The 25,973-nt window shown below is 42.1% G+C and overlaps 1 protein-coding gene across 4 annotated transcripts in view; it reads right to left on the bottom strand.

The window, feature by feature from the left end:
- The window catches only part of piezo2b (piezo-type mechanosensitive ion channel component 2b), a 762,691-nt gene that overhangs the window by 598,016 nt on the left and 138,702 nt on the right, over positions 1-25,973 (bottom strand). Inside the window, exon 1 of one of the 4 annotated variants that reach the window (XM_072569836.1) lies at positions 2,400-2,475. The exons of the other annotated variants lie outside the window; for them this stretch is intronic. The gene's annotated coding sequence lies outside the window, so the exon portion shown is untranslated. Of the gene's footprint in view, positions 1-2,399; positions 2,476-25,973 lie in introns of those variants that run through there. 4 annotated transcript variants of the gene reach the window in all.

Raw genomic sequence — 25,973 nt, 5'->3', positions numbered from 1 at the left:
GTTCTGATTAAAAACTAGCTAAATTGCATGATTTAACTAATAAAAAGTGTGGCTGGAACAGAATTCTTTTACAACTAGGTTTGTGTACTTACCTTATTCTCTGCTTTTCAAGTTGCAGTACTGTACCTCAGAAAAATACGCTCAAGTCAAGGAACTGGCAGCTGCACATAGTTTACACAGCCAAACCTTGCTAAAAGATACAATTATTTGTATTTTTGGAAAATCATTAATAAAAATTCAGGCTGTCTGTAATCATCAATTCAAGAAAATACCACATAGTGGGTAAAGGATGCTTATCTTCCAATTGCTTTCAATGGACTTATTCAGAGACATTTGACCCATGACATGCATTTCCTGTCTGATTGTAGAAGCAAAGTCAAGCACGAGCATGACATGAATTTGAGCTATGCCAGTGGTCATGGTAAGCTTTTGTAAATATTAGCATTAACACTTTACAGAGATCCCACTAAAAAAACAGGTCATATTTTACCATAGAAATATAAACTGTATGTGTTGTTTTGTGGATGATGTGAATACCAGGCAGTTAAGAAAAATAATTTAGACCCTTTTCTAGAAAAAAAAGTCAAAATCCATAAAATTTCTATAAATCACATGAATTGTTTCAATATTTTAAGTTTTTTGGCAAAACCCTTTACAGGAAACTAACACTGAATATATTTTAATGCACGCAAATTGCTTTCTGTAAAGGGTAATTCAATGAGTTGCTCAAAGATCATCACTTGTTTCTCAATCCTTTAGGTCCGTAATCATGTCAAAGGGATAATGGAATGTGATCTAGAGTTGCAAATCTGGTTTGATTGCATCAAGTAGGAACAATAGGAATTGCTAGATGGATAAAGACAAATGTTCACCTTGTCGAGTTTCTTTAAGCTTGTAGTGGCAAAATACAGCTACAACAGATTTTGAGTCCAATTATAGTAATTAGCTTCTATCAATTAGTTTTCAATGAACCCAAAAACAAGGAAAACACCAATTCCAGAAAACTTAAGAACTATAGTTCTAAAAACAGTTACTCCTCCTATACGCGTTTGTTCTACCTCAAAATATTGTGATATATTTCAGGTCAGAAAGCTATTTTCAATCACCAAGTTGCAGAGAGACAAAAGCATGGGGAATACAGAGAAGCAGAAGAAAAAGCAGGATCATTGTGTGAACCATTTACAAAATGCGCTGAAAAACGTCCTGCAAAGTTCCTTCAACAGCACCTTCTAAATACACAACCATTTCCATCTAGAAGAACAAGGGTAACAGATACATAAAAACACCACTGAGATAACAAGAGGTCATTATCTCTCACCAAGTCACTCTTTATTTACACATGAACATTCCTTGACTATAGTATCATTAAGAGTCAAGCACCAGAGTATCAATATCCCTGACACTCAACCTTGTTTTTGTAAATATATTTATGAGCAATTTTTTTTAACTTTACAATTATTGAAAAATACAATCAATAACAAATATCAGTATAATAAAAAGAAAGAAAAACACAAATTACAATACAACTACTGATTACTAACTACTAACCTACCCTATAATACAAAACAAACCCTACTACTGTGCAAAGCAACACCAAAAAAAGCAAAAAAAACCACAAAATACAGAATAGCTATGCTCGGCGCAAAGCTCCCAAACAAAGGAACAGGAGCATTGTATATATACCCATATTAACTCAGGAGACCCTCCTCCAGGGCCCAGGGCTTGACAAATCTAACCATCCTGGTTAAACAAATGCCCTAGTTAAGATAACTGACAAATCTATATCCAAATAATTCAAGTAGGGCTGCAATGTCTTATAAAAATGTTGTGTGGTGCACCATGTTTGTAAAAAAGTCCAAGGGAACGTGCTCCATAATTAACTTCTGCCATCCCAGCAAGCCCAGCGGGTTTTCAGACACCCAACTCATCAGAATATTCTTCCATGCACAGTGTGCAAGAATATTAAATAGTTTCTTCCCATGCCCGTCTAAAGATGGTAAATTTGGTAGACCTAAGAGGAGAGATATCGGGTCTACTTTGACTTGAGTCCTCGATACCCTCCCTATCTCTCCCGCCACAGTGCTCCAATAAACACAGAGCCTGTGGCATGTCCAGAAGCAATGGGTAAGAGTACCTACACTTATTTTACATTTGGGTCACACTGAAGATGCCTCTTTTTCAAACTTTGCCAGACAGTCTGCTGCCAGATGAGCTCTGTGCAGAACTTTTAACTGCACACGGCGTGTCCTATTACAGATTGAGATCTTTTGAGTATTCTCCTATATGTTCTCCCATGTTTCAGAAGAGATCTCCATTCCTAGCTCTTGCTCCCAGACCTCACATAACTGGTTAAAATCCTGCCAGGCAATGCCACCCAGCAGGTGATAGAGGGCACTAACCAAAAGGGTGCTTGTAGAACGTAGCAACAACCTCTCTGTATCGGGCTTGTAGGGTTTAATGAGAAGTGTAGTCTTCTTCTGGATGAAATCCCTAACCTGAAAAAAACAGAAAAGATCTCTGCTGGGCAACCCATATTTGTGGCTCAGTTGCTCAAAAGACATCATAACCTCCCCCTCAAACAAGTCTCCCAAACTAGAAACTCCTCTTGCTGCCCATAGTTTGAACCCTGACATGCCAGCTATAGGTGTAAGTGGCGAAGTCTTGGATAAACAACCCTCACTCTGATGCATCGCCCTCCATGCCTTGACTGTACTAATGACAATGGGGTCCCAGCAGTGGTCCATAACTGTCCTCATCTTATCCATGAACAACAGGTTAATAAGAGGGCACTTTGCCTGGAAGGCCTCAATATCCAACCATATTGAGTTTGGATCATTACCTACCCAATCACAGACAAAGTACAGCAGGGAATTCAATTGATATCTCCTGATGTCTGGGAAATCAACTCCTCCCCCTCCTTGAGGCAACAGCAATTTAGTAAATTTGATGAGGGCTGCCTCCGATGCCAGACAAAGGAACCAGACCATCACATAATCTTCTGCGGTGTTGGCCTGGGAAACATTATAGGGAGCATACGCATTGGATAAAGCAAATGAGGAAGAAGATTCATCTTAATGAGAGATATTTGGCCCAGCCAAGAAATTGGAAGAGCCTCCCATCTCTGGAGATCTCACCTAATATTGTCGAGCAAGTGAGCAAAGTTAGTCCAAAATAACAGATCAAACTTGGGGGTAATAAAAATGCCTAGGTATCGGAACCCCGCCCGTGACCACTTAAAAGGGAACTTAGGGCCACCTTCAACTTCTCGCACATCCTTAAGGTTCCCCAAAGGCATAGCCTCCGATTTTGCAAAGTTAATCTTATATCCTAAAATAGCCCCAAATGAATTGATACATTGTATCAAATGGGGTACGGAGGTCATTGGGTTCAATAAAAACAGAAGGACGTCATCCACATACAGTGTAATCTTGTGTGCCCTCGATCCCATTTCCAGAGCAGTTATGTGGATGTTCTGACAAATGGCCTCTGCCAGTGGTTCTATCACCAACGTAAACAACAACGGTGAGAGGGGGCAGCCTTGCCGACTACCGCTGCCAATCCTAAAATTCCTAGACTTTACCCCATTTGTGATGACCGCGGCCAGAGGGTGGCAATTTAAAACCTCCACCCACCTAGCAAAGACTCCATCCAAACCAAACTGTTCTAAGACATAAAAAAGATACAGCCATTCCACCCAGTCACATGCTTTCTCTGCATCTAAAGAAATCACCAACCCCTGAATCAATCGTTGCTGACAAGCTTGGACCATATTCAGCAACCTTCTAATATTATTACAGAACCTATGGCCCCTTATAAAGCCTGTCTGGTCCTCTTTAATAATAAGGGGCAACACCCTTTCCAATCTCAGCGCCAGAATCTTGAAATCTGAATTTAATCAAGAAATGGGCCTGTATGAGGCACAATCCTCAGTAACCTTCCCCTTTTTAAGAATTAAGGAAATATTAGCTTCTCTCAAAGATGGTGGTAGGCATCCATGCATATAGGAGTGATTGCACATCTCCAACATCAGCCCTGACAGAATCCCTGTAAACTCCTTATGTCTCCCACTCTGAAGTTGCCTCGCTGCCTCCTGTATTTCCTGAACTGTCAAAGGGGCATTAAGGAGATAGGCCTGTTCTAAGGTTACCCCTGGGAGGTCCAGGTTCTTAAAAAGGTCTCCATTTTGGCCCTCCTGTCCTCGCAATCTTCAGACCTATCCAATTCAGAGTAAAAACTCCGAAAAGCCTCATTAATCATTTTAGCATCATACGTAAAGACCCCGGTGCTGTCTCTGATTGCAATAATGGATTGGGAGCATACTTTTTCCTAGTCAGGTACGCTAAACACTTCCCTGGCCTATCTCCATATTCTTTCTTTGCGTCTTATGTCAGTATTGAATTCAAGGCAACCCGGAGCGCTGTGATCCACTGTAGTTTAGTCACCAAAAGCCGCGCAAAATGTGCCAGGTCGGCGGCTTTCAACTGCATCTCAAGTAGATACTGCTGTTCCTTTTTCTGTTGTTTCCGACTAGCCAAATAGGAAATAACTAATCCCCTAGCAAAGGCCTTAGCAGTCTCCCATAGCATGGACGGACTACCGGCCGTGCCTGAGTTGATAGTCAAGAATTCCTGAAACTCCTTCAAAAAGTATTCCACAAATTTGGAATCCTTAAGGAGAAAAGGGTCCAAACGCCAGTGCCACAAACCTAGCCCTTCACTCTTGGCCCTAACCTCCAAATATTCTGCCACGTGATCAGAGATTGGTATATTCCCAATTTTACAACCCATAAGTGAATCCAGAAGGGCCAAGGGAGCCAGAAAGAGGTCAACACTTGTGACATTTATGTGGGTTTGAAAAAAAGGTGAAGTCCCTGCCGGTAGGGTGAAGGCATCTCCAAATATCCACCTGCCCTAACTCCTCGCATAAGTCAACGACCTGCTTGGCCTGCGAAGAAATAGTTGGGAACCCACAAGGCATCCTGTCCACTATCGGATACAAAAGACAATTAAAATCTTCCCCTATAATAATGTGCCATGTTCCAAAAGCATTCAACTTAGAGAAAGCACTAATCAAAAATTTGAGGGGATGCGCCGGAGGACAGTAGACATTTAAAATGCCTTATTTCTCCCCAGGTATCAGGGCTTTAAGTATCACAAACCATCTCTGCTCATCTTTCACCTGCTCTAATAATGTGAACGGAAGATTTTTCTGGATAAGTACCGCCACTCCCCTACTTTTAGTAGTAAAAGATGAAAACAATACCCAGTCTTAACCCCCCTGTTGTAATTTCAGGTGTTCCCCATCATCAACATAGGTTTCCTGCAACAAAGCTGTATCAACCCTTTCCCTCTTAAGGCTAGAAAGCACTTTTTTTCCTTTTAACAGGCAAATGACTTCCCTTAATGTTCCAGGTGCACCATTTAATAAGCCACTTAGCCATATCCCCTTTCAGAGACCCTTGAATCCCTCAGAGGGAGAACCCTGCTTACAAAGTACTGAGCAAGATTTAATAAAGACTCAGAGTCGAAGAACTATAGGTACAAAAACTGCTCTATCATAACTATAAACAACTATTACTACCAAAAACTACAAAGAAAACCAACTATAAAACCTTGAATGGAAGACTCTTCCCCCTGCCCAGAGGGGGCACTCACCCTCCTTCACAGCTCCTTCAAACCCAGACTGTGCCCCAGCCTTAGGCCAGAAAAAAAACAAAGGAGATTATCCTTAAATCAACAGAGAAAAGACAAAGTCAGGATGAGCACTCCACCCATCCCTGGTTTCATGTCACCCCTACTTGTGACTAAAAGAGAAGCAGAACAAACAAAAAAAAGGGAGAGAGACAACAAAGAACATCCACAAAATTTCCCATCAGAAAATACAATTATTAAAAAAAAGGAACAACTTATTCAAAGGTCTTTTCCTCCTTTCCAAAAAGGAAATTATTAGGGAGAAAGAAAGGAATTTAAAAAAAGGGAAACATGGGGAAAGATAGAAAAGAGAACAAACACTAACCATATTCTTAAGGCCAATCTGTCTATTTTAAAGTGTCCACAAAGTTTTTAGCTTTATCCGCTGAGTCAAATGTATAAATGAGTCCTCATGGCTGAAATGGAGCACTGCGGGGTATCTCATGTAGTACTGAATACCCAGGTTCCTCAGCCTCTTTTTAACTTCATCAAAGGACTTCCTCTTTTGAATTACAGCTGCAGAGAAATCCTGGAAAAATATGATTTTTGACCCCTTGCACAGAGGTATCTGCGGATCTTTTCCCAAGGATCTGGAAGCTTCTATGACTTTTTGCTTGTCCTTATATGAGTGGAAGTGCACGAGGACCGAGCAGGGGCACTGACCTGTGCACTGTAACCTGATAAGCCCTTTCAATCTGCAGCCTGCTGGACTCAATGTAAAGGCCCAAAAACTTCAGCAGCCAGCTTTCAAAAAGCTGACTGGCTGCTCACCTTCCTCACCTTCAGGGAGCTCCACAATTCGGAGATTTATCCTCCGACCTCGATATGGTTTCGCAAGGCCCACACTTCTCACTCCAGCACCTGGATCCTACTGGATGAGGACTCCATCGCAGCTTCCGAGGCCTTCGTTTGACCCTCCACCTCCTCCAGCCTCTCTCCTGTTCATGCTTCTGCAGCATGGATGCGATAGGTTGGACCTGGACACGAATCTCCCCAATCGCAGCCCCAACTTTCAATAAGTCTCTCTATCACCGCAGCCAATTCCTATGAGTCTGTCAGGTCCCCGGAGGGTTCAGGAGAGGCTGCTGCTGCTGCAGTCTCTGCTGTGGTAGGTGCTGCCACGGAGTGTCCTCCCTGTTGCTGTTTGCTTGCTCCTTTTCCCTTTGGCATCCTTCCCACTCCCAAATATTAACAAATATGTGTTCTGTAAGATTTTAAACTAATAATTCCACCACTTACGTTGGCCAGGGATGGCAAAAAAACACCAGTAAGCCTTGACTGTTAGGCAGAGCTGTCCACAGCAGTTCCACGAATTGCCGCCATCTTGCCGAGTCCCCAGCACTCAACCTTTTTATGTGAGCCAGGGCTCTCTGATTGGACCGGATTAACAATCCCAATCAGAGAACTCATGTTCTATAAGGTTCAGCTGGCTGACCTTTTTATAATCACTACATGCCTCTCTGAGTCCGCAGACATTGGCCACTCTGGTTTCTTTGAGAGTCTCCGGGATGTTTTTGCACCTGTTCACATTCTTTTGACTCAGCGTCTGACACGGGCAGTATGTAATGCATGAATGTCATCTTGTGCACCAGGCGTGCCTCAGTAGACTTTCCACTCTCTTCCTTCAGTGGAAGAGGCACTGAGGTGACTACTTCTGTGGGTTCCATCCCTGTGAAGGACAGACCTCCTGCCCTTCCTGATGAAGGGCTCTTGCCCGAAATGTCAATTTTCCTGCTCCTCGGATGCTGCCTGACCTGCTGTGCTTTTCCAGTATCACTCTAATCTTGACTCTAATCTCCAGCATCTGCAGTACCCACTTCTGCCTGGACCTCCTGCTAGCTTTGCTTATAAATCTTCTGTCTGAGGGATTGGATATTTAGCCAGCTGCGAAAAACAGTTTACTGTTTGTTTAAAATCACACCAGCAACAAACTACAACGGTTTCCTGGCCAGGATCCTGAAGAAAATTTTAACCATTTAGCCAAGGCTTGGTTTTATTTTGGGGTTTTGCTCTGGACTGACCTAGAGTCCCTCTGATCAGATTACATCTTGACTGAGGCTATGCAATTGCCTCAACTTAAGTGGACACCATTACCTGTCCAAGCTCAGTTGGACAGGTAATGGTGTCCACTTCCATTGGAATACCTTGTAACTCACATGCTTGAATTGCTGCAATTTCCAATTATAGCATGTGTTTGAAGTCCAGCTGAGCTTCAGCTACCAGTTATTTTTGCATAGTTACATTATTAATTCTGCATACCAGATGATCTCTAAGCTTCTCATTAAGAGTTCAATCAAATTCACAGCCTTCTGCCAGTCCTCTTAGCCTAGTCAAAAACCCTAATATGGATTCCCCTGGTTTTTGAATTGCCAATTAAAAGAGATAGTGGCTCAGAATTAGAGGTGGCTATGGCCATAATTTTCCTTAATTATGTCAGTAATTCTTGTAAGGTTTTAGTATCTGATGCCTCAGGGAACGTTAGGGTCCTAATGACAGAAAAGACTACAGCTCCAAAGGCCTTCAAGAGAACTGCTTACAAAATCAGAAATCGCTGAAAAGCTCAGCAGGTCGGGCAACATCTGTGGAGAAAAAGCAGAATTAATGTTCCGGTTTCAACAACCAGGAGAACTACTTGTTTTTGTCTGCCCAGAATGCATTCTTGCCACATACTCGGCCCAGTCCTCAACAGTAGTATCAAACAAGTCAAGCTTCCCAAACAAGGCATGATATAAGAAACCCCAACTCAAATACAACTGCTATGAGTGCATTTTTTAAGGATTATGCTTTACTCTTGTCTCCAGAGGCTAGTATCCTATGACCAAGTCTCCCTTTATCTGCACATGAACAGTCCTTGACACGGGGTAAATCCTTCTGCTAATTTAAATCAGACACACAGAAATGTTCACCTCACCTTATAATATGTTAAAACATGAGTGACAAAGACTTACCAAATCCTACTATTTAAAGAAAAAATTTAACAATGTATTCTTTAACTCCAAGAAAAAAAACATTCAGCAACATTATACTGTATCCTCCTTTGTCTCATCAATTTACCTACCTTCCACCCTACAACACTATACTGATCCGATAAAACTCCTCAATTAAGCTTAACAAAAAATTCAAGTTTCAAAACCAGTCAGCTTTCGGTCTTCCCTTTGTATTTTCCTCTGTAGATTTTCCTGGGTCTTTTCTTCGGTCTTCTGCTTTACAGATTTCATATGAAAAGGTAACTTTCAGAGAGGGGCTCCACAGGCCGTATGGTGCTCTTTACCATTCTGGCTAACTGTTCAGAATGCTTGATTTTTATTCCCCAAAACATCAGACCACCTCATTGGCTATGTCATCAAAACAGGAAAGTTCTAATTCGAATGGATTTTGGTATCATGGGGCATAATTTAAACTGATTGGCCAAATTCAAATTTGTTGTGTAGCATAACAACTCAGCTCAGCTATTTGTTTCACAACCAAATGTCACATTTTAAAATTTTTCAGCACACTCTGTGCCTTTCTAGGTCAGTGCTAGTTTTCACTCTCTTAAAGGTACAGTACACGCCTATCCCGTCATAACACTATAGTACTACCTCATACAGAGTTAGGCACAAGAGTGTTGATATCCCTGACACTCAACCTTTTTGTGTCAGGAGGGCTCTCTGATTGGACCAGATGAACAACTGCAATCAGGGAACTCATATTCTATGAGGTCCAGCTGGCTGACTTTATTACAATCACTACAACCACCATGTGCAGTTCCCCTCCAAGCCACTCACCAACCTGACTTGAAAATATATTGCCATTCCTTCAGTATTACTGGTTAAAAATCTTGGAACTTTTCTGCCTAACAGCATTAAGGGTCTACCTACAGCACATGGACTGCAATGGTTCAAGAATGTAGCTCACCACCACCTTCTCAAGGCCAAATAGGGATAGGCAATAAATATTGGCCCAACGAGAAAAATACATCTCACAAGTGAATTACTTAAAAACTCAGGACAGAGGAAATCACAGTGGGGATAAAAGTCCTATATACAAGAATCACCCTTTCAAAAGGGAGCAGGATTGGAACAAGTGTCCTTGGAGGTCAGGCGGGTTAAATGCAAAAGGACGTAATTGCTAGATGGGAAAATGAGGGAACAAACAAGGTTAGGAAGGTGTGGCACATGGACAAAGTCTGGATTCACATTAAGGATACCATCCATCCGATTGTGTGATTTAGCCACTGTGATAAATGGGATAGATTTCAACAGAGTTAGCAAATCAGTCTGGACATCCAAGATGCATTGTGGGACATCAGTAGCAGAACCTAATTCCAAGAAAATCCAAACTCTCATAATTGTATGCCAGACAGCATGAATAGTAAGTGATAGACAGAGCTAAGTAATTCCACAACTTCGATCAGATCTAAAATCTAGAGTCCTGTCGCACCTAATCATGAATGATGATGGACAATTAAACAAACCTAGAGAAGAGAAGGATCTACAAAATTTTGGGGTAGCATGGTGACTCAGTGATTAGCACTACTGCCTAACAGTGTCAGGGATTCCAGCCATGGGTGACTGTGTGTGTGGACTTTTCGCATTCTCCCTGTGTCTGCATGGGTTTCCTCCATGTGCTCCAGATTCCTCCCACAGATGTGCAGGTTAGGTGGATTGCTCAATGGCGTCCAGGAATGTGCAGAATAGGTGGATTAGCTGTGGGAAATGTCGGGCTACAGGGAGAGGAGTGGATCTGGGTGGGATGTTGTTCGTAAAGTCAGTGTGGACTCGATGGGCTGAATGGCCTGCTTCCACAATATAGGGTTTCTAGATCCCCTCTTAATAAAACAAAATCCCCAACCTCAATGATGAGGAGCTCAACAAATCAGTGTGAAAAGCTACAGCATTTGCATTGAACTTCAGCAAGAAGTATGGAGTGAATGGTCCATCTGAGGTTGCCCCACATGACAAGTGCCAAACTTCAGCCAATTTGATTCACTCCATGTAATATCAAATAATGGCTGAAGACACTGGCTATTGCAAAGGTTTACAGCCCTGTCAAGCTTCCACCCTAAACATATTAAAACAGCCATCCCCTACAGATGAGCCCTACACATACACAGGATCTGTTCAGATGAGGAGGAACACGACGGACACCTAAAGGTGCTGAAGGACGCCCTCATAAGAACAGGATATGATGCTCAACTCATCAATTGCCAGTTCCACCGTGCCACAGCAAGAAACCGTAATGACCTCTTTAGGAGGCAGACACGGGAAACAACTGATAGGATACCCTTCATTATCTCGTATTTCCCAGGAGTGGAGAAGCTACGCCATGTTCTTCGCAGCCTGCAACACATTATCGATAAGGATGAGCATCTCACTAAGACCTTCCTATGCCTCCACCTCTCATCTTTAAACAACCGCCAAATCTTAAACAGATCATTTAACTGCCCAGTCTTCAGGCCAACATCAATCTCAACACTGCACAACCTTGTCATGGCAACCACTGCAAGACATGTCAGAGTGTCAAGATGGAGTGGAATAGATAGAGCTAATTGCCAGAGAGTTTTCCCCAGGGCAGGATTGACTGGTACGAGGAGTCATAGTTTGAAGATACTAGGAGGAAGGTATAAAGGAGACATCAGAGGTAGGTTCTTTACGCAGAGAACTGTGAATATATGGAATGCGTTGCCAGCTGTGGTGGTGGAAGCAGAGTCATTAGGGACAGTTAAGCAACTGCTGGACATGCTCATGGATAGCAGTGAGTTGAGGGGTGCGTAGGTTAAGTTATTATATTTTACATTAGGATTGAACCTCGGCACATCGTGGGCCAAAGTGCCTGTTCTGTGCTGTACTTTTCTATGTTCTATGATACTACCATTACACATGGGGACACTACTCACCATGTACACAGCAGGTACTCATGTGACTCAGCCAAGGTTGTCTACCTCATAGGCTGCAGGCAAGGATGTCACAAGGCATGGTACATTGATGAGACAAAGCAGACGCTATGACAACGGATAAATGGACACCGCGCAGCAATCACCAGGCACTTCAATGGTCAGGGACATCCGACCTCAAATCTTTGGGTGATCATCCTTGAAGGTGGACTTGGGGATACGCAACAATGTGGAGTGGCCAAGCAGAGGCTGATAGTCAAGTTCGGTACCCAGGAGGAACCTTGGGTTCATGTCACACTGCAGGTGACCTCACTACACTATACACTCTCACACACACACACACTCATACACACACCCTACATTCACACCCATGCGCACACCCTCTCTAAGGCATGTACTCCATCATACTCATGCACACAGTCCATCAAGCATGCACACAAACACTCTCACACACACACTCTCTCTCTCCCCCTCACATGCACGCACACACACATACAAATCTATGGGGTGAATTTGCATTTGCAGAATTGTATTTGCAGATACTTCTATTTTATTCAGAAAACACACTATCTGTAGGCAGTCAATCGATGTGACATTTTATAAATTCCTACTTTGTTAATACAGCCAGTCTGACTCTAGATTGGATACATACAGAGTCTAACCTCACACCTTTAATGCATTATTTGAGCTGAGATGTCACTTTTTTTATGATGTGGAAGTGGATGGACAAAGTTAGAAATCATGCAATACCAGGTTATAGTCCAATAGGTTTATATGGAAGCACTAGCGTTTGGAGCGCTGCTCCTTCATCAAGTGGTTGTGGAGTCACAACGTCGCATTTTCTGCTCCTCAGATGCTGCCTGATAGGCTGTGCTTTTCCAGCACCACACTCTTCGAATCTGATCTCCAGCATCTGCAGTCCTCACTTCCTCCTAGATACATTTGGTGTTTACAAACACTGTCCAGCAGAAATATGTGTGACAAACATGCAGATGTTGTAATAATAAAGGGAGGCAAATAGTATTTCGGCCATCATTACGAAGACATTTGAGTGTAGAAGATGTCTTGCTGCATTTTTATAGAGTCAAGGTAATATCAGATGAGGAACATTGTGTCCAATTTTGGACTTATAATCTTGCCATAGGATGATAAGCCATTTAAGACTGCGAAGGAGGAATGCCTGGATTCAAAAGGTGGTGAATCCTTAGAATAAAAAAACGTTGCAATAACATTATAACATTTTCCCTAGTACAGACATCAAACTACAGGTCTGTTGTTCGCCATTCTCCCACCCTTATAGAATGAGATTACATTTGCTGCTATCTAGTCTGCAGTGAGATTACATTTTTGGCTTTCAATCTGAAGGAATCTTTTCAAAACCTGCGGAAGTTTGAAGGATCATCACTCACTATCTCCATAGTTACCACTTTCAAAACTCTTCTATGTAACTCATCTAGTCCAGGCTGAATCCAATTAACTTTTCAAGCAGTGTCTTTATATTAGTCTACAAATCAATTTTACACACCAGAGTAACAAAGAAAGTGTTAATAATTGTTGTGATTTTCCAAGTCTATACATTCTGGAACAATTTTGGCAGATTGGAAGGTGGCAAATAAAACATATTGTTTAAAAAAAAGAGGCAGCAATTAAACTGGGAATTACAGACTGATTCTTCTGACATCAGTGGGAGGGAAAATGCTGGAGGGAGTTTATTATAAAGGATGTGATTACATGACACTTAGAAAATACTGCGGGATTACACAAAGTCAACGCAGCTTGATGAATGGGGAATAATGCTTGATAAAGTAGAGCTTTTTGAAGGCATAATGAATACAATATATATAAGGGAGAGGCAGTGGATTTGGTGTTTTTAGATTTTCAGAAAGCTTTTGACAAGGTCACACAGAAGAAAAGCGTGAAAAACCAAAGCAAGTTCAATTGTCATTGATATATTGGCATGGATTAAAAAATGGTTAGCAGACAGCAAACAGAGCACAGAAATAAAAGTAGGAGCAAATGTGTCTTTTTTAGAGTGGAAGGTAGTAACCAGTCAACTACCACAGGCATCTACTCTTGGAGCCCGAATATTTATGTGTTGACAAATTAGGAGACATTGATACACAACGAAACACGGATGCCCTTATATACCAGTCACTGAAAACAGGCCTGCAGGTACACAAACAGTCAGGAAGACATATTATGGGGAGGTCACGACCTAATGATATTATTGCTAGGCTATTAAACAAGAAACTCTGCTGAAAGTAAGAGAAGACATTTAAAAAAGACATGAGGGGCAAAATCTTTACACCAAGGATGGTTCATGTGTGGAATGAACTCCGTGAGGGAGAGGTGGATGTATGTACTATTAAATGATATTTGGATAGGTACATGGATAGTCATGGAGATGTACAACACGGAAACAGACGCTTTGATCCAACTCGTCCATAATGACCAAATATCCTAAGTTAATCTAGTTCAATTTGCCAGCACTTGGCCCATATCCCTTTAAACCCTTCCTATTCACGTACCTATCAAGATAACCTTTAAATGTTGTAACTGTACCAGCTTCTACAACTTCCTCTGGCAGCTCATTCCATACAAGCATCACGCTTTGCATGAAAAAGATGTTCTTAGGTCCCTTTTAAATCTTTCCCCTCTCACCGTAAACCTACATACTCTAGTTCTTAACTCTTCCAATCCAGGTAAATGTTTGGAGGGATAGGGCAAGGAACAAGTGGGACAAGTTTAGTTTGTGATTATGTTCAACATGGACTGGTTGGACGGAAGGGTCTGTTTCCATGCTGTATGACTCTATGACTCGATGATGTTCTGGACATCCAGGTTTGAATCTCGCCACAACAGATCATGAAGTTTGAATTCCATACAGAAAAGCCCACACCTGGAATATTGTGTGTAATTTTGGCATTCTTACTTAAGATATACCTGCCAAACAGGGAGTCCAGAAAATATTCAGCAGACTGATTTCTGGGATGATAAGTTTGTCAAATGAGTTTGGATGAACTGGACCTGTATTCACTGGAATTTAGAAGAATGAAATGGGACCACAATGAACAATAAACAATTACAGCAGGGGTAGGCAGATTGGGCGCAGGAGTTATAAAATCGTAAATTTTTGGTTTTCTTCTTAATTGTAGACTAAAGTGGAAAAAAGGGGTACGTAAAAAAACAGGGATTATGGAAATAATTACTTCACTTTAAAAACAGTCACAGAACTGGGGAAGCTGTTTGTAGACACTGAGGTCTGTTTACAAAATGCGATTCAGCCAGCCACAGGCTACTGTTTCTTTTGTGAGATTGTGACCAGTAGCAACTCTCTAGTGGCTTTCTGAGTAGCTGAGCAGTGTGTGGGTGTCACCAATACAGAGTATCTTTGGAGTCCTGGAGAGTGTGTGTGTGTGTGTGTGTCCTGAAGAAAGTCAGTTCTTTTCTCCCACCTGTTGCTCTAAATTATTGCCTTTAACCAATAAATTAGAGATTAAGATAAAATCACTTTTGTCCTACTAGTTCATAGGCTGCTCTCTCAATAGACAGAAATGTCTAATGATAGTTTAATCAGAGGGTCACCATGTTTCAGGCAAATGGAGAAGTTGAGAAGGACAGAGTCGAAATTGTATTACTGGAAAAGCACAGCGTGTCAGGCAGCATTCGAGGAGCAGAAGAATCGATGTTTCGGGCATAAGCCCTTCATCAGGAATCAGAGTTGAGAGTGTGTTGCTGGAAAATGACGGCAGGTCAGGCAGCATTCCTTTTGAAGGGCTTATGCCCGAAACATCGATTCTTCTGCTCCTCGGATGCTGCCTGTCTTGCTGTGCTTTTCCAGCAACACACTCTTGACTTTGATCTCCAGCATCTGCAGTCCTCACTTTCTCCAAGTTGAGAAGGACAACCTTTCATGGTAATGTCAACTGAGAACTTGTGAACTGTGCCTCCTCTGAAAAAGTAAAAGAACCCTGAAAGAAAAGATCAGAGATCTGAAACACATGCAAAACAAAAGAAACATCCTATCAAATTCTGAAGACCAGTGTTATTGAATTGTTCCCCAGTGTTTTTCTCCCCTCTCCCTTGACAAATGTTCATGTCTTTCTAAGTCCCTCATTGCCTAAAATGTGGTATTTGGTATCTTCTTCCATGCACATTTCCCTGTTCTGCACTATAAATTCACCTGTCTCAACTTATAATGAACCCACATGTGTCCTAGCTAATCATTTACTTTCTGAGGGGCATGGATAGGATAAATAGACAAAGTCTTTTCCCTGGGGTTGGGGAGTCCAGAACTAGAGGGCATAGGTTTAGGGTGAGAGGGGAAAGATAAAAAAGAGACCTAAGGGGCAACTTTTTTACGCAAGAGGGTGGTACGTGTATGGGAATGAGCTGCGTGAGGATGTGGTGGAGGCTGGTACAATTGCAACATTTAAGAGGCATTTGGATGGGTATATGAATAGGAAGGGTTTGGAGGGATATGGGCTGGATGCTAGCAGGTGGGACTAGATTGGGTTGGGATATCTGGTCGGCATGGACGAGTTGGACCGAAGGGTCTGTTTCCATGCTGTACATCTCTATGACTCTAATCTTCTCAAATCTGCCTGTATGTTTTCCATTAGCTTGTATTCAGAGACTCTTCTCACTTATTTTTTATTTGTTTAGTGAATATGCTTTGCTGGGCTCTAAAGTGCTCCTAATTCTCAGGTTTATCACATTTTCTGGTGCCCTTTCTTTGATCTAATGCAATCTTTAAATTCTTTTGTTAGGTATAGTTGATTTACCTTTCCAATTGGGTGTTTTTGCCTTAGAAGAACATAACTTTTGGAAGCCGTGTAGAATTTCCTTAAATACTATCCATTTCAAGTCAACAAAATCATTTAGTATATTTTCCCAATATTCAGTAACCAACTCGTCCATTGTACCTTCAGTTGTCCAGATTTAATTCCATTATTTCAGAATGAAGCATGTCACATTTAAACTTAATATCAAGAACTTCCCAAAGGCTCATTTACAGAATGGTTATTAATGAGACTTTCATTGAACAACTAAAATTAAAACAGCCTAATCCCTAGGTCATTTTCCAATTTACTACTCTAGTGACCAATGATATATAGAGACCAACATATATCCCCCACAGAATTAGTGCTGATTAGGTTTACTCATCTAAATGCAATTGAAATCACCGAATACTTCTGCATTTACATTGAATTTCCTGTTAGCTGATCAATTTCTCAACCCCATTCACCTGTCTTTTCCCCGTAACTTTTGATCAACTTACGAACCAAGAACAGTTCTGTCTTAAATACACTCGACAGCTTGGCCTCCACAGCCTTTTATGGCAATGCGTTCCATAGAACCACCACCCTCTAACTGAAGAAATTCCTTCTCGTTTCAATTCTATAGCATTTTCCCTTCACTCTGAGACGGTGCCTTCTGGTCCTAGCCTCTGCTAATTTTAGAAAAATCTTCACTACGTCCACTTGATCCAGGCCTCTCAGTATTGTCTAAGTTCCAATGAGATTCCCCCTCATCCTTCTAAACTCTATTAAGTACACACCCAGAATCCTCAACCATCCCTCATATGACAAATCCTTCATCAGTGGGATCATTCTTAAAAACCTCCACTGGACAGCTCCAAAGCCAGCACATCCTTCCTTAGATACAGGGCCCAAAACTGCTCACAATACTCTAACTACTGTCTCATTAAAGCCTTATAAAGCCTCAGCAATACATCCCTGCTCTTGTATTCTAGCTGTCATTAAATGACTACTAACATTGTTCCTAATTACAAACTGAACCTACACATTAATCTTAAGAGACTCCTGAACTAGGACTCCTAAGTCCCTTTGTGTTTCAGATCTCTGCAGCCTTTCCCAATTTAGAAAGTAGTATACACCTCTATTCTTGCTACCAAAGTCTATGGCTTTGTATTTTCCAACTGCCACTTCTTTGCCTATTTTCCTAGCTTATCGAAGTCCTGCGTCCTCCCAGTGTCCTCAACATTATGTATCTTTCCACCTACCTTTGTGTCATCTGCAAACTTAGCAGCAATGCCTCCATTCCTTCATCCAGGTCATTAATGTACAACGTTATAGTTGAGGTCCTAACACTGACCCCTGTGGAACCCCACTAGTCACTGGCTGCCATCGTGAAAAAGACCCATTTATTCCTATTCTTTGTTTTCTGCCTGTCAGATGAAAGTGAGGACTGCAGATGCTGGAGAATCAGAGCTGAAAACGTGTTGCTGGAAAAGTCAGCCAATACTCTTTCCATGCCAGTACCTTGCCCCTAACACCATGGGCACATTTTTTAGCAGTCTCTATTCTTTGCAGACAGAAACACAATCTGCAATTGTTTCAACTCAACAAAATAGGCAGCAGCTATTCTTTGATTAATTTCTCAGGGCACTGTCTTGACCAAAGTTAACCTGCCTAGTTTAAAATTTAAACAAAGCTTAGCAGTTAACGATCAGTCACCATTTAACTGGTACACTGTCCAGCAATACTTCTACCAGAATCACCATCCTCCTTTCAAACAGTATAAATGGTGTTTTCCCTTTACCTTGCTAGTTCTTATAAATTGTCCAAGACAAAAAGCTTTGCCAAAATGTGTCTTTTTTCAGTAATGCTCAAGTAGTGTGCAACCAACAATCATTTGTAAGATCGAAATCACTAAATTGCTGGAGAATAATGACATCACATTGGAGATAGCTTGGGAAAGTGGCATTGAGGCAGGTGGTTAGCCTTGATCCCACAGATCAGGATTATCAAGAACTCAACTTTCAAAGACTAGATATTGTTGTTGATACAATAAATTTACTGAATTGTTTTTCTATTTGTGCAATGAATATTCCATTAGCTACTTTTCACCAGATATAAATTATGTAAGCCTGATGAACATGAAAGGTTGATGGAGTCACAAAAGTAGGCATATACATGCTATCTTGTTCAAATATTAACCACTCCAACATTACTATCAAAACACGCAGACAAAAACTAATGTTAAACACTTTATAATTAGAGAGATGCTAAGTGAAGGTGACACTCATTTATTTGTTATCCATTAAACTATAATGAAATACACAATTGTTCGTTGATTATTGCAATTTTATGTAAGTTGAACCATATCTATTTTCAGTGTGAGTAAAAGACATTGAGGTGTTCGATCACCTAAATGGTGAAGCAGGCTGGATGGACTGAATGGCCTATGTTTCTAAAAGCAGAACAATATTCAACTACATAGTACCGATTTTCCATGGTATAACTTGGTAAATCCATTTTAATTTACTTCTATTTATTTATTTCTTGGAATTAGATTAACTTATGCAATAAGCTCTTTACGGTATAGCTTACATTTTGGTTATCAAAATTACCTTAGTTTTGAATCAAGCAAATCTGTCTTCCTTATATTCTTAATGCAGAAGGTTGTCTGAATGTAGTCTTGAGTCCATGGGGGTTGAGTCAATTGCATAGGCAGGTGCTGAGGAAGGGGATTTGGCTGTAATAGCAAGTCTGCTTCAGGATGTGGTTAGAGCTTCAGGGCAGAGGAGATGACCTGGGGGGTGCAGTGGGAGAGAAACTCTTTGAGGTTCTTGTGGAGGGAGGAGAAGAACTTCTTCAAGTTGGGCATCCTTGGAGAAGGCTTCACAGTAAGGTTTCAGCAACCATGAGAAAGTAAGGACTGCAGATGCTGGAGAATCAGAATCAAAAAGGGTAGTGCTGGAAAAGCATAGCAGGTCAGGCAGCATCCAAAGGGCAAGACTTTCGACATTTCAGGCATAAGCCCTTCAATCAGGAATGTGTCCAAATGTAGTCTGGAGTCCATGAGTCAATTGCGTGGGCAGGTGCTGAGGAAGGAGGAATGGCTCCAGTAGCCCGTCTGCTTCAGGACATGGTTGAAGACCTTCAGGGTAGAGGATGAATACAGTGGTGCTGGAAAAACACCACTGAAGACTGGAGGTTGGCAAATTTGGTGCCACTGTTTAAGAAGGGCAGTAAGGACAAGCCAGGGAACTATAGACCGGTGAGCCTGACCTCAGTGGTGTGCAAGTTGTAGTCAAACTCTACATTTGTAAGGACCTGCATGTCCTTGGCGGAGTGGGAGGGGGAGTTAAAGTGTTCAGCCACAGGGCAGTTGGGTTGGTTGGTGTGGGTGTCCCAGAGGTGTTTTCTGAAACGTTCTGCAAGTAGGCAACCTGTCTCTCTAATGTAGAGGAGGCCACATCAGGTGCAGCGGATGCAGTAAATGATGTGTGTGGAGGTGCAGGTGAATTTGTGACGGATATGGAAGGATCCCTTGGGGCCTTGGAAGGAAGTGAGGGGGGAGGTGTGGGCGCAGGTTTTGTATTTCTTGCGGTTGCAGGGGAAGGTGCTGGGAGTGGAGGTTGGGTTGGTGGGGGATGTGGACCTGACGAAGGAGTTGCGGATGGAGTGGTCGTTGGCCTTCTCCATCGCCAAACCATGGCAACACGACGCCTGGAGGAAGAGCACCTCATCTTCCGCCTAGGAACCCTCCATCCACAAGGGATGAACGCAGATTTCTCCAGCTTTCTCATTACCCCTCCCCCCACCTTATCTCAGTCCAAACCCTCGGACTCAGCACTGCCTCCTTGACCTCCAATCTTCTTCCCGACGTCTCCGCCCCCACCCCCTCTCCGGCCTATCACCCTCACCTTAACCTCCTTCCACCTATCGCATTCCCAGCACCCCTCCCCCAAGCCCCTCCTCCCTCCCTTTTATCTTAGCCTGTTTGGCACATCCTCCTCATTCCCGAAGAAGGGCTTGTGCCCGAAAAGTCGATTCTCCTGCTCCTTGGATGCTACCTGACCTGCTGCACATTTTTCAGCTCTGTCTTCACCTATCCCCACTTCACCACCCTGCCCTCGCCACCCCCTTTATGTGTGGCTCCCCCTACACCCACTCCCAGGCCCAAAGAAGGGTACACCCAAAACATCAACTTCTCCACCTCCTGATGCTGCCTTGCCTGTTGTGTTCTTCCAGCCTCCTGCCCGTCTACTTTGGATTCCAGCAACTGCAGTTCTTTTGTCTCTAACTGAAGTTGATATATTAGCAGGAAAGTCAGTAAGCAAGCAGTGGTAGATATGTAAAAAGGTAATGCATGATTTTCAGTAAAAATACATCCCAGTTAGGAGGAAAGATCCTAAGATCCTGAACTAACCACGGCTAACCAAGAAAGGTGAGTATGAAGTTGAAAGAAAAAAGTAAGGACGCAAAAGTCTGGTATAGCCCTGAAGACTGGGATAAATTCAGAATTCAGAAAAAGTGGTCCAAAGGTTAATAAAGAGAGAGAAAATAAACTACAAGGACAAACTAGCAATTAATATTAGAACTGATAATAAGAGCTTCTTTAAACATTTAGGAAGAAGTAGAGGTCAAAGTGAAGAAATATCCCTTAGAAAATGAATTTGGAAGATAACTATAGGGAAACAAGGAAATGGTAGAGGAGTTAAAAGTTTTTTTGCTCTGAACACCTCATTCACATTGAAGAATATGGGGGAAAAATTACCATTACCATCACTAGGGAAGCAGTATTTGACAAACTAATAAGGCTACAGGCAGCTATGTCCCCTGATCCTGATAAATTGCATCTGAAGATTTTAAAAGAAATAGCTACAGAGATACTGGATGCATTGGCATCCATGGATTGTGGAGAAGTACTAGAGGTTTGGAAATTATGACACTCTATTCAAAAAAGGAGGCAAAAAGTGTAACTAAAGACTGATTTGCCTGACATCTATTGGTGGAATCAATTATTAAAGGAAGTAATAGCAGCGCGTTTGGAAAATCATTATCCAATCAAACAGAGTCTTGAAAATCGTATCTAATTAATTAGAGTATTTTGAGGAAGTCTCAATCAGAGGGGACAGAGGGAAACCAGAAGATGTGGTTAAGTCATAAGGATGCGTGGTATTGGAGATAGTATGTTGGCATGGAATAGAGAATTGGATAATGGTTAGCAAACAGCGAGTGCTCTTTTTCAGATGGCAACCTATAACCAGTGGGGTTCTGCAGGATTAGTGCTGGGACCACAACTATTTATAATATATAGCAATAGCTTGGAGGTAAGATGCAAGCGTTCTGTGACATGTTGGAAAATGTGAAATTCATTTTGGAAGGGACAACAAAATGAGAGTATTATTTAAATGGAGAAGAACTAGAGAAAGCTGCAACCCGAAGGGACTTGGGGATACTTGTGCACAAAACACAGACAACTAATACACAAGTGCAGCAGGTAATCAGGAAGATTACAGACATAGAGTCATAGAGATGTACAGCATGGAAACAGACCGGTCGGTCCAAACCGTCCATGCTGACCAGATATCCCAACCCAATCTAATCCCTCCTGCCAGCACCCGGCCCATATCCCTCCAAACCCTTCCTATTCATATACCCATCCAAATGCCTCTTAAATGTTGCAATTGTACCAGCCTCTACCACATCCTCTGGCAGCTCATTCCATACACGTACCACCCTCTGCGTGAAAATGTTGCCTCTTAGGTCTCTTTTACATCTTTCCCCTCTCACCCTAAATCTATGCCCTCTAGTTCTGGACTCCCCGACCCCAGGGAAAAGACTTTGTCCATTTATCCTATCCATGCCCCTCATAATTTTGTAAACCTCTATAAGGTCACCCCTCAGCCTCCAACACTCCAGGGAAAACAGCCCCAGCCTGTTCAGCCTCTCCCTGTAGCTCAGATTCTCCAACCCTGGCAACATCCTTGTAAATCTTTTCTGAACCCTTTCAAGTTTCACAACATCTTTCCGATACGAAGGAGACCAGAAATGCATGCAATATTCCAACAGTGGCCTAACCAATGTCCTGTACAGTCGCAGCATGACCTCCCATCTCCTGTACTCAATACTCTGACCAATAAAGGAAAGCATACCAAACGCCTTCTTCACTATCCTATCTACTTGCGACTCCACTTTCAAGGAGCTATGAACCTGCACTCCAAGGTCTCTTTGTTCAGCAACACTCCTAAGGACCTTACCATTAAGTGTATAAGTCCTGCTAAGATTTGCTTTCCCAAAATGCAGCATCTTGCATTTATCTGAATTAAACTCCATCTGCCACTTCTTAGCCCATTGGCCCATCTGGTCCAGATCCTGTTGTAATCTGAGGTAACCCTCTTCGTTGTCCACCGCACCTCCAATTTTGGTGTCATCTGCAAACTTACTATCTGCACCTCATAATGCTCGCATCCAAATCATTTATGTAAATGACAAAAAGTAGAGGACCCAGCACCAATCCTTGTGGCACTCCACTGGTAACATGCCTCCAGTCTGAAAAACGCCCCTCCTCCTCCACCACTGTCTATCTTCTACCTTCAAGCCAGTTCTGTATCCAAATGGCTGGTTCTCCCTGTATTCTATGAGATCTAACCTTGCTAATCAGTCTCCCATAGAGAACCTCGTTGAACGCCTTACTGAAGTCCATATAGATCACATCTACTGCTCTGCCCTCATCAATCTTCTTTGTTACTTCTTCAAAAAACTCAATAAAGTTTGTGAGACATGATTTCCCCCGCACAAAGCCAAGTTGACTATCCCGAATCAGTCCTTGCCTTTCCAAATACATGTACATCCTGTCCCTTAGGATTCCCTCCAACAACTTGCACACCACTGAGGTCAGGCTCACCGGTCTATAGTTCCCTGGCTTGTCCTTACTGCCCTTCTTAAACAGTGGCACTAAATTTGCCAACCTCCAGTCTTCCGGCACCTTACCTGTGACTATCGATGATACAAATATCTCAGCAAGAGGCCCAGCAATCACTTCTCTAGTTCTCGTGTACACCTCATCAGGTCCTGGGGATTTATCCACTTTTAACCGTTTCAAGACATCCAGCACTTCCTCCTCTGTAATCTGGACATTTTGCAAGATGTCATCATCTATTTCCCTACAGTCTATATCTTCCATATCCTTTTCCACAGTAAATACTGATGCAAAATATTCATTTAGTATCTCCCTCATTTTCTGAGGCTCCACACAAAGGCCGCCTTGCTGATCTTTGAGGGGCCCTATTCTCTCCCTGGTTACCCTTTTGTCCTTAATATATTTGTAAAAACCCTTTGGATTCTCCTTAATTCTATTTTCCAAAGCTATCTCATGTCCCCTTTTTGCCCTTCTGATTTCCCTCTTAAGTATACTCCTACTTCCTTTATACTCTTCTAAGGATTCACTCGATCTATCCTGTCTATACCTCACATATGCTTCCTTCTTTTTCTTAACCAAACCCTCAATTTCTTTAGTCATCCAGCATTTCCTATACCTACCAGTCTTCCCTTTCACCTTGACAGGAATATACTTTCTCTGGATTAATGGAATGTTGGCCTTTATTTCTAGGGGGTTACAGTGCCAGAGTATGAAAGTCTTATTACAATTGTACAGGGTTCTGTTGAGACGACACCTGGAGTACTGTGAGCTGTTTTGGTCCCCTAATCTAAGAAAAGCTATTATTTCATTGGAGATAGTTCAAAGAAGGTTCACCAGGATGATGCCTGGTAAGAAGGAATTGTCTTATGAGTAAGGTCTGAACAGGTTAAGGCTTAACTCCCTGGAGTTCAGAAGGATGAGCAGTGATGTCATTGAAACATATCAGAATTCTTAAGGAGATTGATTGATTTATTCATTTATTGTCACTTGTACTGAAGTACAGTGAAAAGCTTAGTTTACAAGTGGTACAGGCAGATCATAGTAAGCACAGATGTACAGATCAGAGTTTGCAAGAAGACTTAGACAGAGACATATATGATGACGCTGTTCCTTTTGGAAGGTTATGCTGTCCTTGGCTTTTTGTTTTCAGAATGTTCATAAAAGCAGTGATTCCAAAAGATGGGTTTTAAGGCCACTTTGATTATAGCTAACAGATACTGCCTTAGGAAAAAGGCTTCCAAGTTTAAAATCAAACACCGTACAATGAAAGGGGAGTGGCCAGTTCTCAGAGCTCAGCTTTTCTCTGGTTAGGTTGGTTTCAGTAAACAGAGTTTTGAAGCTGCTGGACCCAAAGTAGCAGGTCCATGCTGATCCTCTCTTCCTCTGATACCTCTCCTAAAGGACCCTGTGTTTGGTTTTACCTTTTGTGCCCAGGGGTGTTTATGGGGATTGTTGCAAATAATTGCCCAGGTGTTAATGGGGATTGTTGGAACAGCATCATTAAATTGGAATAATCTGTTGGGTTTTCGAATAGGTTGTTATTCTAAATTCTATTCTCTTTTGTTTGTGTTTCATTTGGTAATCTTGCAAATAAATTCTGCTTTATTTAAAGTGATTGGGCGGGCTGCATCACTCCTGGAATATTGATTCCGCACCTACTTGAAACAACAAGCAAAGTTAGGGCCTAGGCTACTTTCTTGAAATGTTTTGAGAGGGTCTGGCCTGGTCCATAACACATACAGATTATATTGCAAAGGGTGTGCACTAAGCAAGATCAACATTAGCAAGATCAGCATTATTTGAGTCTAGAGAGTCCATTCATCAGTCCAGTAACAGCCAGGAAGAAGCTGTTCCTGCTGATGTGTGTGTCCAGGTTTCTGTATCTTCTGCCTGAAAGAAGAGGTTGTAGATCATTACCAGAGAGCGATGGGTCTTTGATGATGTTAACAGCCTTTCCATGGAGATGTGTAAATGGCGTCCATGAATGTTAGCTTTCGTAATGGTCTGAGCTGTGCATAGCAGCTTCTGTAGTTTCTTACGGTCCTGGGCAAAGCAGTTACCATACCAGACTATTATGTACCCAGACAGTGTGCTATCAATGGTGCATCTACAGAAGTTGGTGAGGGTGCTTATGGACATGCCAAATTTCCTGAACCACCTGAGGGAGAAGAGGAGTTGTTATGCTAAGGGTTGACAGGGTAAACTCTGAGAGAATGTTTCCTCTCATGGGAGAGAGCTTAGGACCAGAGGACATATTCTCAGAATGAAGGAGCACCAATTTAAGACTGAGATGATGAGGAACTTCTTCTCACAGAGGTTTGAGTGTCTTTGGAACTCCTTGCCACAGAGAGCTGTAGAGCATGTACATGTGTATATCTAAGGCTGAGATAAATAGATTCTTCATCAGTGGGGGAATCAAGGGTTATGGAGTAAGGGCAGAAACATGGACATGAGGAAACTTGAATCAGCCATGATCATACTGAATGTCAGAGCAGACTCGAAAGGCTGAATGCCCTACTGCTGCTCTTATGTTTTATTGTCTGGTAGGCTTAGTGGTGTTGTGGATTGGGGTGGGACAGAGTGAAAGGAAAGGATGTTACGAGCAATTATGAGGTTGGTACAGCATGAGCCTTGATCAGAGATGAGTACAGTAACAGAGATAGATTGAGTTTGAGGAATCAGAGAGAAGGTGGTAGACTGGGGAAGGATTGTAACCTTCTGTATGTATGGTT

Source organism: Chiloscyllium punctatum, chromosome 5 (assembly GCF_047496795.1).
Source record: "Chiloscyllium punctatum isolate Juve2018m chromosome 5, sChiPun1.3, whole genome shotgun sequence".
In the NCBI taxonomy this organism is placed as follows: Eukaryota; Metazoa; Chordata; class Chondrichthyes; order Orectolobiformes; family Hemiscylliidae; genus Chiloscyllium; species Chiloscyllium punctatum.
This window is presented reverse-complemented; position numbering and strand designations above follow the sequence as displayed.